Here is a 13,550-nt window from a genome sequence, read left to right as displayed (position 1 = left end):
TCCTGCACCTAGCTAGGAAGTCAGTTTATAATTTAAAATAATCTTAGCACAGTATTTGCACAGTTTAGCAACACATTAGAAACACATTCAGTATATTTAACAGTTTGTTAAATATTTAAGAGGCTGGGAGTATTTGCTTTCACGATTAGAAATATTTTCCTTGTTTATCTGCCAATTTGTACATTTAACATCTCCTGACCCAGCAAACAATGACACACTCTGAAATTTTCCTAAAGCAACACTAGCTAGAAAGGAGTGGCATAAAACCAAGATCTATTACAAGACCATTCCTCATTCAGTTTCAAGGGACACGATGACCAAACAATGCTACTGTAGAACACCACCTCTTAAGCACATCTACCTTTAGTTTTCTGGAACAGAAAATTCTTTAAACTCAAACTTGCAAACTACACCCCAGGGAACTGTTAGAATAGAGCTCTGATTACCAATTGTCGCAGCACTCGACCTATTTAAACACAGTTTTAACAATATAGACAGACATCACAACAGACGAGTGGTTGCCACACTCGATCCAGAAACCTAACAGGAAACCAAAAACTTGATAGACTGTGCTTTGCCCCATGTTCAGACAAAAATGAAGCTCAAATGAGACAGAACAGAACATCCTTAGAACAACAAATTTCCAAACACCGGTGCCTGCCACTCTCACTAGCGGCTGCTACAACACAAAACTGAGAGGAACTCAAACACCTGAGAATCAAACCTGACGGAAACCCAGAAACCTGGGGACCCAAGCCCGACGGCTCATAATTACATTGTGTATAGAACCCAACTCAACAAGTTATGCTGTGCCCAGCCTCCTCAGAGTCCCAGATGAGTACTCCGAATAGAAACAAGTGGTGGGATATAAACTCACCTATAACCAGGAATGACTCCTCCTCCGAAAACTCAGCACGAAGCCCGTGAGTCAGGAAGCTGGATACGCTGAGGGACCTTATCAAGTCGCTTCATGGTGACCTCCCCAGATTGCCAAGCCAGATTCCAGAACAAAGGACGGCCACTGCTAAGCTCTCACCAGAGACTTAACTCTGGCTGGGGCCTCCAAAATCTTGGCGAGAGCACCAACGGACACAAGTGCAGGATGTGAGGAGGAGTCTTCATGGACTAAGCTTGGCAACCGCAGCTCCAAGCCACATCGCAGGAACAACTGCACCACCCAGCCAGAGCTAGGGGTTTTTAAGCTCTCATTAAGCCAAAGCAGCTGGGCATTTTGAGTCAACTCAGGTGGTACCTATTACTAATCAATCAACTTGCATACCAGGCCAATCAGGTACAGAAGCAGATAGCTGTGTTTATCCATCGCTGGAAACCTAGTACTGCCTTGGGGTGCCATTAGCCAGCCAGCTGCACCCTATCACAAAATTAGACCGCAAATCAAGTTTCATAAACTGAAGAAGATTTAAACCTTCCATAGATCTTCACATCACAAAGAATAAAACTAGAAGTCAACAAGAACAACAAAAGAAAATTTAAATACGTGGAAACTCTACAAGCTGCTCCTGGTTGCCAGCGATTTTTCTGAAGAAATTAAAAAGGAAATCTTTCTTAAAACAAATGAACATGAAAATACAACACATAAAAACCCAAGGGGTACAGCAGAAGTAGTACTAAGAGGGAAGTTTATACCAGTAAGTGCCTACAGTGAAAAGTACAAGTAACTTCAACAAAAAAAGCTATTGGTCTACCTCAAGAACTAGAAAAAAAAAAAAAAAAAAGAAGAGGAAGAAGAAGAAACCAAACCTAAAATAAGAACGAGGCAAAAATAATAACTACAGAACAAATAAATGAAAATGAAAAAGTACAAAAGATCAACAAACTGAAAAACTCATTTAAAAGGATATAAACAAAATGAACCAACCTTTAGTCAGACTAACAAAGAGAAATATTTAAAATTAAAAAGGAGACATTAAGAGAGATTTTGTTAAAAACAGGACATGGAGATACGTTATGGTCTAGCTAACACACTAATAGGATATCAAAGAGATGACAGCTTTGCCATGTTGACAACAATATGGGTCACAGCAGCCACAATAGGAAATCAACCAAGGTGTCCAACATCAGATGAATGAATAAAGAAAATATACCATGCAGCCAGAATGGAAAATGAAGTCCTGTTGTTTGCAGCAAAATGGATGACACTGAAGGACATAATATGGAATGAAGTGAGCCAGAGAAAGACAATTCTGCATATTCTTCCTTATACGTCGGAGTAAAAATTAAAAAAAAAAAAAAAAAGCTCAATCTTAACATAGAATACTGATTACTAGAGATTGGAAGGAGTAAGATATACAAGAAGTTCAGATTAAACACAACAGGGAGAGCTGGGGAATGGTCCGTTTATTGTGACAAATTTACTAACATAAGATGTTCTTAGGGGAGTGGGATGAAAGGTATATAAAAACTCTATCACTACCTCACAAATTTTATTATATACATTTAAAATTATTCTGAAATAAATTGTTATAAGGAAAAAAACATGAGCCTATGAAAGACTATGATGGGGCTGGTGTGGTGGCTCAGAAGCTAAACCCCCAGCTTACATGTGCTGGGATCCCATATAGGCACTGATTTGTGTCCTGACTGCTCCACTTCCCATCCAGCTCCCTGCCTGTGGCCCGGGAAAGCAGTGGAGGACGGCCCAAAGCTTTGGGACCCTGCACCTGCGTGGCAGACCTGGAAGAGGCTCCTGGCTTCGGACTGGCTCAGCTCCAGCCGTTGTGGTCGCCTGGGGAGTGAATCATCAGACGGAAAATCTTCCTCTCTGTCTCTCCTTCTGTATATCCGCCTTTTCAATAAAAATAAATCTTTTTTTTTTTTTAAAGAATCTGGTCTGGGAACACCTCAGACAAGGTTTCTTTGGGGATCTCCCCAATGGAACTGCCGGACTCAGAACCCCTAACCATGAAAGGACAGAAGATGGAACAAGTCAATCAACCACTTCAGCTATATGTTGGCAGCAAAATACGGGGCAAATGGAGACTCTATGATGGACTATGTCAATCAGTGGATTCTTCAGCAACCTCATCATGTTTGGAGTGGCGAGACTGGCAGCAATTCATAACTGGTAAACTATTGAAACCACGTGAACGAGTATCTCAGAGCATGCCCTACATACGGGACTTGGTGTGGGTGGGAAACTGGGTGGGGCTTCTCCCTTAATATCCCCCTTTACCTCAGATACATGAAGGAAACAATATGGAATTAATAATGTGACCCACTTTCCTGTAGCCCTTGAACCTTTTTATCCAAATTAACTATGTAAAGATTGTCAAAATAAAATTTAAAAAAATAATTAAAAAAAAGAAGAATCAGGTGCTGCTCTGCCTTTTTGAGATGGAACATTCATTTTCTCCTGCCCTGGGGCACCTGATTCTCAGGCCATCCCACTTCAGCCCTTAGACAAGTACTCTGCACCCTGTCCATGTCTGGTTTTGAGGCATCTGGCTCCAGAGTAAGAATTACAACATCAGATGCTCATTCTCACATCATTAGACTTAGCCTAACTGCACTATCAGGAATCCTGGTTCTGCACCTGCACACAGCATGTCACAGAGCCTCTTAGCCTCCATACTCACATAAACAAGTTCCTGTAATGCATCTTCCTGTGTCTCTCCCATTGGTTCTGCTTTCTGGAGAGCCATGTTGGCTAGGTGGTGAGATATATGTGTGTGTACATTTTTCACATTATTCTTTCTACATTTCTGGTCTGTGTCTGGAAATTTTCCATGAACATGGAAAATTATTATGGTAAGGAATAGACTGACAAAAACAAGAGAAAACTGTTGTTACCATCCAATCCCTTCTCACAAAGTGTTTAACTCTGAGCCAGTTTGACTGTCAATACAGAGAACTCAAGACCCATTATTATTCTCCACCCAAAAAATGAATTTTGCCATTGACGAATCTTCACAATTATCCAAAATAAGCAAGAAAATTGCTTCTATCATGCTTTGATTAACAGTGGCTTCATTCATCTAGCATCTCAGGCATGTATTCGTATACATCAGTTAAATGTATTATTATGTCTTTTTCTCATATTTTCTCTATTTTTTTAATAACATTACATCATTCTACTTATTTCCATTGCTACTTTCCATTTATGGCAAGTGACTCTTATTTTTCATTTACAGTAGTTTCTTTTCCAAATCAATTAATTTTAAAAAGCAGTTTGGGTAAGAATTATAAAGGTGATAACTGAATGGCTGAAAGTTAAAAGCACTAAGCAAAAAAGAAGAATAAAAACTACATGATTATCTCAAAGGACGCAGAAAGTACTTGATGAAATGCAGTATCTTCATGACAAAAGCCTTAAGCCAAGTGGGTGCAGGGGGACACTCATTAGCATACTGAAGGCAGGATATGACAAACCCACCACCAGCATCACACTGAATGGGAAACACTGGAAATCATTTCCACTAAGATTTGCAACCAGACAAGGATGGTCGCAGTCACCAGTGTTAATCAATACAGTTCTGGAAGTTTCAGCCAGAAGCATTAGGCAAGAGAAACAAACCAAAGGATCCACATCGCAAAGGAGGAAGTGAGATTACCCCTGTGCTCCAGGGTCTGGGGGCCTGGCCGGTGCTCCAGAGCAGGTGGGTCCTGGCCGGTGCTCCAGGGCAGTCGGTGCCCAGGGCGGTGGGGGGGGGGGGCCTGGCCGGGGCTCGAGGGCGGCCGGGGGCAGCACACTTCGGGGGAGGCTGGGTGCACCTCCGCACGGCCGGGGTGCTGGGACCACGCACTTGGCGGAGGAGGGAGGTCCGAGGGGCCCACCCCGACCTCGTGCCACATGTTATTTTTTTTAAATTCATTCCTGGAATTTTCCTGAGAAGTGACAAGAATTTCTTTGGTTGGCAAGCAACAGCACAAAAGATAACTTTACTCGTTTTCCCACAATTCTGCCCTGCTTGCTACATTACATAAATTGGACATAGTGCAGACACAAACGTCATTTTTCCAGAGACTCTTGCACTGACAAGTCATATCAGCTTCATGCTGCTCAGTTTGCTCCTTTTCAAAATAATGGAAATATTCAAATAGGTTACCTTTCACTCTGCATATAAAAGAGCTTGCTTTGTTGAGGATATGTGAGAAAATAACTGAGTAAGATGTCATGCCTAGGTGGTACAGAAGAAAGATTATAGTATTTCCTGATTTGCACATGTGCCTGTATATCCACTGGAGTTTTGAGTTTTGCTTTTGATAGTCAAATGTAAATAAGAGATCCTGGACATAGATGCTAGAAAATTTGGGAATTTTAGGTGTATTGCTATGTAGTATTTGAAAGATGAATCTGAAATAAAACACGTTATGCCTTTTATACTTCTCAGGTACTATTTATGATGTATGTGAAAAATTCCCATCTTCTCACGGGACTGCTAAGCTTCAACACAATTGACACTTTGGCATGGATACCTAGGGGGCGGGGGTGCTCATTGCATGGGTAACCTTAGCCTCTGCCCAGTGGTGGCCAAGAACAGCTTGCTGTTCCAGGCAAATCAAAATATTTCCAGACATTCCTCGTGTCACCTGAGGTCAAAATCACCCTCAATTACAAACCACTATTTTAAATGGCAATACATGTGTAGTATTTTATGGATTTCCTTTTCTGAGTCTAGAGAAGCAGCACTTTGTCAGGAAGTTAACCCTTGGTCTCATTCATTATTTGTAGGACTTTGTGAAATGTGAGAATAAGAAGAATGCTACTCCCAGAAGTAATTTGGACTTCCCTGTTTCAGAGCATAGAAATTCTTCCATCAAAAAAGAACAGAAGGTTTGTCTTCATTGTCAAGAACATTTCTGTAACTTTAACTTATGTATATTTAAACCAGGAGAGAAATAAAGATAGCAAATTCTGATCAGTACTTATCTAGAATGCCAGGTGTGCCCGGTATAACTCAGTTATCTTCCCTCTCCTGGGGGCTGTCTCTGCTTGGGAAGGAACCTAAAGCATTTGATCAATACGGGCACTGCTGATGTCATACGTGCCCGGTGAGGCTCCTCTTGCGTTTCTACACGAGAATTCATAACCTATCTGTGGCCTCTTTAATTCACCTGCAGTCATCACTTGTTTCCTCTGGCATTCCTCCTCAACAGTAACAAAAACTCTTCGTTTATTAGGTTTCCATACGTCCATCATCTAAGAAAACATACTCTTTACGGAGTCAGGCACCCACGATAGATGTAAACTTGACCACTAAGAAAAAAGAAGGAACATTTCAGAAATTTGGAGACTTCTTACAGCGTTCTCCAACAATTCTTCAGTCAAAAGGTTTGTAATGCATGGTGATCTTTCCATGAGATGTAGAGTACATTCTGATCTCTCATGAGCACATAGCCTCAACAGCTGCTTAGCGGATATCGCACTTTAAACAGGCCTGGTCCTGCATTGTGTACAATGAGAAGAAGTAGTTGAAATGATGAAATAGCCAGGTGTTTGCTGACAGTGCAGGAGAAAGGCTTTTACCACCTGCGGAGACCCAGTAAAGGACAGGAGTGTGGATGCAGTTTGAGGCAGCAGTAGGTGTCCTGCTCGTGGCAGGTGGAAAGCCCTTCGCGGGGGAGCGTGGACGATGAGGTGTTTTGGGGATTAGATGAGTGGAGCACTAGTATGAACTGGACACCAGGGGTGGGGAGAATGGGCAGGGTAGGGAAAGGGCCTGGCAGTGGGAGACATTAACTCAGTGAAACGGATTGTGTGATTAATATTTGCTATGAAAAACGACCCAGAGCTTCTCAAACGTCTTGCTTAGGTGCCCTTTAACTTTGAATAATCATTTTCTTTGTACGATTGTTTACAAAAATCACTCTGACCATTAGAACCTAAGGTGAAAGGACCATGGAAAGATTTGCTTGTGAAAGTCTAAAGTTCCAAAAATATGTCATCATTAGAAGGAATATGGTGTCATCTGGAACCTGTTTTGAGCTAGTCAGTGTCACTCTTTCCGGTGAAGATTGAAAACACCCTGATGTGTTCCTACAAGTCAGCTTCGTGTTCATCCACAGTTTGGGGGATTCAGATTTGTGAGGCCTCTTGGCTGTCCTTTCTTAATTAAAAATTTTTTGTGAGATAACACATTCTCATGTTCAATTATAGCCAGAGACTCAGCCCCACTAAATGGCTGAACCAACAGCAAAATGATCATAGTTCAGCAGGACCACAGGCATGAACTTTTAGATACGGAGCGTCAAAACTATCAGAGTATGCCTGACAGATTCAATACAGTTTTACAAAACGTACTGTATTCGTAGCAAACCCTTCTCTTTTTTCTTAAGGATTTGTTTTATTTGAAAGGCAGAGTTACAGCAAGAGGGAGAGACGGATCTGCCGGGCTGATTCATTCCCTAGAGGCCACAATGGCAGCAGCTGAGCTGTTCCAGGTCTCCCGGGTGGGTACAAGGGCCTAACGACCGGAGCCCTCTCCACTGCTCTCCCAGGCCTTCAGCAGAGAGCAACCAGGACATGAACTGGTGCCCATGTAGGGTGCTGGCACTTGCAGGCAGAGGATTGGGCAACTAAGCCATCACACCATCCCCGATGTTCACTGGACATCTTCACACATGAATAGGTACATCTAGTACCTTACTATTTTAAATTGTGCATAGTTGACTGGTTATGAGTTTACTGTTGCAGAAACCTCTTTCAAGTGACAAACGGATTAAAGATGATTGTGTTACAAATTATCATGTCGTTTTAAGATGATGAAACATTAGATAAGTTGTATTTTGTTGGGCCAGGTTTGTACATGAGGTTAATCTGCCCCCTGACGTGCTTCCATGTATGTTCTGGTTCATGTCTAACTACTCCAGTTTGAATCCAGCTCCCAGTAATGGCCAGTGTGTAGACTGCTGCCGTGCACATGCAGACTGGACAAAGCCCCTGACTCCTGGCTTTGGCCTGGCCCAGCCCTCGTCACTGCAACCATTTGAGGAGTGAACCACCAGATGGAAGATCTGTCTCTCCCTGTGTTTGTAACCCTTTCAAATAAATAGACAAATCTTTAAATTTATATATGTATATCGTTTATCTTTTTGTTTCCTTTGCTATTGTTCCATGCATTTTTTAGGCATTTAATTTTTCCTGTTTGTGAATTCTCTGTTTATGTCCCAATACCAGTTCATATTATAGTATTTTTCTTTGAATTTGTATCTGTTGTTTCTTTATTAAGGACTTCAAGCTTTGCAATAACAAAATAATTTAATTCAGAAATTAATATTTTTATTTTATAGCAAAGAAGATCATTGAAACAATGAGCTCTTCAAACCTCTCAAATGTAGAGGCAAGTAAGGAAAATGTGTCGCGACCCAAATGAGCCAAACGGAAATTATACACAAATGAAATCTCCTCGCCTCTGGATATATCTGGCCAAGTGGTGAGCTGGCGTTTCACTCTTCATCAGTATAAACTTCCTGTTTTTTTGTTTTGTTTTGTTTTCTCAAGAATTCCTAATGTTAGTGGTACTGATGATTTGAATCTCTACTGTGTAGACCATATTTCTTAAGACAGCCAGTGCTGGCGATGCACCTTTATCATAATGACACATAGACACCTCATCAGTGTAAACAAGTGTCAGGCTTTTTGTATTTGACAGTTTATCATAGGAATATATTTTCATTAGTAAAGTTGTTGCTATTTTGTAATTTTTTTGCATCTACCATTAATTTTTTTTTATCTTTATCATGAACCTTGTATAAATGTGGGCCCAGATGCGCCTGGTAAGAAGATGCAGCTGACATGTGGCTGTGTCCTCGCGCCCTGGCCGAGAGCCCTCCAGGTTCTGCAAGGGAGATGGTTGTCGCCCTCCTGTATGGCTCCTCCTCTTCACTCAGGACCTTCTGTCATTAGAAGGAATGCTCAAACTTTTCTGTAATTCTCTTGTTTGCTTAGTGGATGAAAGTAAAGGCAGAAAAGTAATTAAAGAATAAAAAATATTCAAAAGGAAGTGGTCAAGAAGAGCCAAGAGAGACTTTTTGTTTGTTTTTTTTCTGCAGGAACTGTCAGATGTTAGATTGATGCTTGAAGACACAGAGTTAGAGTCACTTAGGACATTGGGGCTGTCCTGCTAGTTACCGTCTGTGCGATTAGTATGTAATTTCAGTTCTTGGCTGAGAGTTATTTCTTAGTGGCAGAATACTGAACTTTGTAAGTTACATACTCATTGCCACGGTGGAAGATCCATTTCTTAAAAATGATTTGAGACGGGCCTGGTGCGGTGGCGCAGTGGTTAAGGTCCTCGCCTTGCACGCCCGGGATCCCATATGGGCGCCGGTTCTATCCCGCCAGCCCCGCTTCCCTTCCAGCTCCCTGCCTGTGGCCTGGGAAAGCAATCGAGGACGGCCCAAGGCTTTGGGACCCTGCACCCACGTGGGAGACCCGGAAGAGGCTCCTGGCTTTGGACCGGCATAGTATCGACCCCGTTGCGCTCACTTGGGGAGTGAATCATCGGACGGAAGATCTTCCTCTCTGTCTCTCCTCTCTGTATATCTGCCTTTCAAATAAAAAATAATAAAAATAAATCTTAAAAAAAAATGATTTGAGGCAATTGCCTCCAACTTTCTGGTAATTGTTTCAAACTATCCATGTCTGGAATTTAATACAGATTGTAGGTTATTTTTTAATTTTAGAATTGTGCAGCTAGATATATTACTAAATCGATTACTTTTTTAGGCATGCATTTTTTTTTTAAAGATTTATTTTTATTATTTTTTTTATTGGAAAGGCGGATATACAGAGAGGAGATACAGAGAGGAAGATCTTCCATCCGATGATTCACTCCCCAAGTGAGCCGCAACGGGTCGATACTATGCCGATCCGAAGCCAGGAGCCTCTTCCGGGTCTCCCACGCGGGTGCAGGGTCCCAAAGCTTTGGGCCATCCTCAACTGCCTTCCCAGGCCACAGGCAGGGAGCTGGAAGGGAAGCGGGGCTGCCGGGATTAGAACCGGCGCCCATATGGGATCCCGGGCGTGCAAGGCGAGGACTTAACCACTTGCGCCACCGCGCCGGGCCCAGGCATGCATTTTTATAGGAAATGGTTTGCCTCTGGTGTCTGAGGACAAAAAAATGCTTGTTTATGTTATTAATTAAGTGGATGAGCTTATGATCTGTTTCAAACTAGCTTTTTTTTGTTTTTCACTTACGTTTGCTGAGACTGTGAAATTACTGATTTCAGATTTTAATGGACCAAGGATTGAAGGAGAGTGACCACCAGATTCTAAAGCGAAGACTTCGAGCAAAAATGGAGAAATGAATGGTTCATGGAGGACATTACAATGTAACTTTATGTTATAATCATTGTAACGTTCAGCCCTACTCTATAAAGATAACTCTGTATATTATGGTTCATTAAATACCTCTGTATAGAGATTACTGTTTTATATATAGTGTTATTTTAATGCAATAAAGAAAGTAAGTTAACAGTTTGTCTGCTTTTTAAACCTTTTCAAAAACAGATTCTTGGGCCTGATGCTGTGGCTCAGTAGCTAAATCCTCGCTTTGCATGTGCTGGGATCCCATACGGGAGCTGGTTCTAATCCCGGCAGCTCCACTTCCCATCCAGCTCCCTGCTTGTGGCCTGGGAAAGCAGTCGAGGATGGCCCAAAGCCTTGGGACCCTGCACCCGTGTGGGAGACCCGGAAGAAGCTCCTGGCTCCTGGCTTTGGATTGGTGCAGCTCTGGCCATTGTGGTCACTTAGGGAGTGAAACCAGTGGACCGAAGTTCTCTGTTCTGCCTTTCCAATAAAAATTTTAAAAATCTTAAAAAACAAAAATGACAAAAACCAGTTTCTTTCCAAGTAGCCTATGTTTCTACTTTGGAGCAGTGAAGATCCTAGCAAAGACGCTGTCATTCTCATGTGTTTTTCTGCACATGATGTCATAGGCTGATTATTCAGTTTCTCATATTTAATAGTGTCTGCTAGACTGTGCAACTGACTTTAAAAAAACAAAAAGAAGATGTACTAATTTTATTTGAAGGGCAGAGTCGGGGAGAGAGGAAAGGGCAGTGGAGACCCTTCATCTCCGTCGCTCCCCCGGCGGCCGCAGGAGCCTGGGACTGCAGCTGCACCTCCCGCCTGACTAACGTCACCTGCTTTGTACTTGGGCTCAGCAACAAGTGTGTTAGAGCTGGTACCCACGTGGGATGCCTCCCTCGGAGGTAGCTGCTTAATCTGTTACGCCACACTCCTGTCCTCTGTAACCCGATCTTTACCTAGCTGGTTTATAATTAGGATTAAGGGAATAGGTGTGTGCAGATCTTCTGTTTGCCAAAACCATGTATGCAAATTATTTCCTCCTTGTAGTGCTAGAAGCTCATGCGAGCTGACTTGAACCCCTGCTGCCCCACTTTGCACCCAGTGGCCTGCAAATTCACACGGAAGGCAGTGGGAGAGGGCCTGAGTGCTTGGGCCGCTGCCACCCCGTGGGAAAGCAGCATGAACCCCAGATCCTGGCTTTGGCAAGGCTCAGCCCTGGCTAATGCAACCGATTGGGAGTGAGCCCGCACGTGGAGGCTCTCTCCCTCTCCCTCTTGGTAACTGCCTTTCAAATAAGTCTATCATTCAGACGTTAAACATGAAATTCAGACCAGAAAAGATGGAAGAACGAAATGAAAACAGCCGCCGTGTCCTTTGTGTAATTGGAGATCCCAAGTGATAAAAGGAAAAGTAGAACAGGAAGAAAAAAACAATACTTGAAGAAACAGTGATCCAAAATTTTCAACTTCTGAGGAAACGGTGGATCTAGAAGCTTGGCCATTGTCAGGATAGATCCGCACAGAATTACAGCTGCAAACACGGCTGTGAAACTGGTCAAAAAACAAAGAGGAAATTTGCGAGCAGACACGCTATTTACAACTACCAGCTAGACGGACATACTTGTAAAATGTTTATTGGATGAAGGACTTGATACAGACGCGTCAACAGAGGCACGCATTCTTACAATGTCATAAGTCATTAGAATTCCCTTTTGGGGAAAATGTAGGTTTACTTAAGCTGGATGGTACGGGTCTGTCTCTGGGCCTCTCGGCGCCATCGGGCAGAGCTGCACAGGACGTCTGAAGCGGCTGCAGGGACAGCACCGCGCGCTGCCTTTTCTGTTTTGGTTTAATACAGGCAAGAGCCAGGGGCAGTCACTGGCTGTAACTCGGTCGCCGGTAGCCGTGTTAGCATCTGCCGCAGGCACACGGGCAACGCAGCGCAGCACGGCACGGCCGGTGCCACCAGGCAACAGGGGTTTCCAACTCACCTCGTGGGATCGTCACTGAATCTATCAGCTTTTCACCAAATTGCTGTTACGCACGCTTGACGTGTGTGAGCACAGATAAGAAACTTAGAGCTGCCGAGAGCACAGCTCCGTGGCTACCAGGGAGGACGTGAACAGATGTTTCCAGAAAGCGACCGACGGAGGAAAAGCAGTGAGATGAGTGACGTGAGGCCAAAGCTGATGATGCCAGGACGAAGGCGCTGCCTCGGGGCGGGCTTGGGAAATGGGACTGAAAGCCACGAAGAGACCAGAGGAGAAGGATTGTTCTATACTTGCATTTTTGTACGTTCTCCACGCGGCTATTAAGCAAATTGTCCATTTGGGTGCATTTTACCATGTACTTTGCATTGTTAGCATACATAATGAATTACTATTTCATAGAGACCAGGATAGCTAAAGCTAGAAAACTAGCAAAAGTAAGTGAAAATCTCAAACAGTGGCATACCTTTTTTTAAAAAAAAAAAAGTTGCTATAAACTAAGTTTGTTCCATGTTTTCCTGCTCCCTCTGCTGCTTCTCTTATTAAATTTCTGTACTTATTTGAAAGAGTTCTAGAGCCCTTCCCTGGCTTACACCTCGGATGGCCGCAGCCAGGTGTCAGGAGCCTCCTCTGGGTCTCCCGCATAGGGAGCAGCGTTCCAGACACCTGAGCCATCGTACACTGCTTTCCCAGACCACAGGCAGGGAGCTGGATGGGAAGCAGGGCGGCAGGGTCCAGCGCCGTAGCCTAGCAGCTAAAGTCTCTGTCTCACATGAACCGGGATCCCATATGGGTGCCGGTTCTAATCCCAGCAGCCCTGCTTCCCATCCAGGTCCCTGCCTGTGGTCTGGGAAAGCAGTGGAGGACAGCCCAAAGCCTTGGGGCCCTGCACCCGCATGGGAGACCCGGAAGAGGCTCCTGGCTTCGGATTGGCTCAGCTCCAGCTGTTGCAGCTGTTTGGGGAGTGAATCAACGGGCGGAAGATCTTCCTCTCTGTATATCTGACTTTACAATAAAAATAAATCTTAAAAAAGAAAGAAAACAAAGTGGAGGCAGCAGGACACAGACCCTCTGTGGAATGTCTGCGTCACAGGCCCCAGTGTAACACTGTGTCACCATAGTGACCCCTCCCTCCGTTCTTGAGTATAACAGGAGATCATGTGATCCAACATCATGGCTTAGTAGGCTAAGACTCTGCCTGTGGCGCCAGCTTCCTACATGGGCACCTGTTCATTTGAATCCCGGCAACTCCACTTCCCATCCAGCTCCCTGCTTGTGGCCTGGGAAAGC

The 13,550-nt window shown here is 43.6% G+C and overlaps 1 protein-coding gene and 1 long non-coding RNA gene across 2 annotated transcripts in view; one reads left to right on the top strand and one right to left on the bottom strand.

Annotated features, from left to right (window-relative positions):
- The window catches only part of LOC121157008 (kinesin-like protein KIF20B), a 108,382-nt gene that overhangs the window by 73,527 nt on the left and 21,305 nt on the right, over window positions 1-13,550 (bottom strand). The gene's annotated exons all lie outside the window — the stretch shown is intronic.
- Window positions 5,580-10,436, top strand: LOC121157006. Its single transcript, XR_005883973.1, has 4 exons — window positions 5,580-5,794; window positions 6,142-6,292; window positions 8,251-8,393; window positions 10,192-10,436. It is a non-coding gene; the product is annotated as an uncharacterized LOC121157006 (long non-coding RNA).

This window comes from Ochotona curzoniae, unplaced genomic scaffold (genome assembly GCF_017591425.1).
Source record: "Ochotona curzoniae isolate NIBS_2020 unplaced genomic scaffold, NIBS_Ocur_1.0 contig_3503, whole genome shotgun sequence".
Classification (NCBI taxonomy): domain Eukaryota; kingdom Metazoa; phylum Chordata; class Mammalia; order Lagomorpha; family Ochotonidae; genus Ochotona; species Ochotona curzoniae.
Note: the sequence above shows the minus strand (reverse complement) of the source record. Positions and strands in the feature narration are given on the sequence as shown.